The 493-nt window shown below is 35.1% G+C and overlaps 1 long non-coding RNA gene across 1 annotated transcript in view; it reads right to left on the reverse strand.

Moving 5' to 3' along the window:
* Positions 1-52: 52 nt before the first annotated feature.
* LOC113341689 overlaps positions 53-493 on the reverse strand; it is a 629-nt gene continuing 188 nt past the window's right edge. Inside the window, exons 2-3 of the long non-coding RNA XR_003356093.1 lie at positions 347-397; positions 53-207 (exon numbers count right to left, since the gene is read on the reverse strand). This is a non-coding gene — a long non-coding RNA (uncharacterized LOC113341689). The remainder of the gene's footprint in view (positions 208-346; positions 398-493) is intronic.

Raw genomic sequence — 493 nt, forward strand, 5'->3', positions numbered from 1 at the left:
TTATATCGCTATATCCAATGCCTAAAACTCATAAAAGACGAACATGGAGCACAATATCTTATAAAGTTCATATAAACATAAGAATATACACAAAAGAACTTCAGCACTGTAATAAGATGAGTTTATGGGTTATAGGATATACCTTTTCAATAAATAATAAGCGAACCATGTTCTCAATGTCCGCAACGATGCTATCAGATTGACCATCTACGGTCCCAGGTTTACCAGTCAGTCAGTTTCATGGTAAGAAAATAAATTAGAATTATAGTACATCATATATTACAGCAAGAGGACTGCGAGCATCAATCCACAACTGAAACCTAAAGAAAATTTAACTGAAACTTACCAATGGCAACTTTCGTCAATCCAGGAAGATCCATCAGGGTCAAATTCACAACTGCGAAGGTTCAAAAAACAACAGAAGAGATGAGCCAGATGACCAAAGAAGCAACAACTACAAACTCGTAATCATTTTAGGTATTCAAACTTAAGG

Source organism: Papaver somniferum, unplaced genomic scaffold (genome assembly GCF_003573695.1).
Source record: "Papaver somniferum cultivar HN1 unplaced genomic scaffold, ASM357369v1 unplaced-scaffold_30193, whole genome shotgun sequence".
NCBI classification, from domain to species: domain Eukaryota; kingdom Viridiplantae; phylum Streptophyta; class Magnoliopsida; order Ranunculales; family Papaveraceae; genus Papaver; species Papaver somniferum.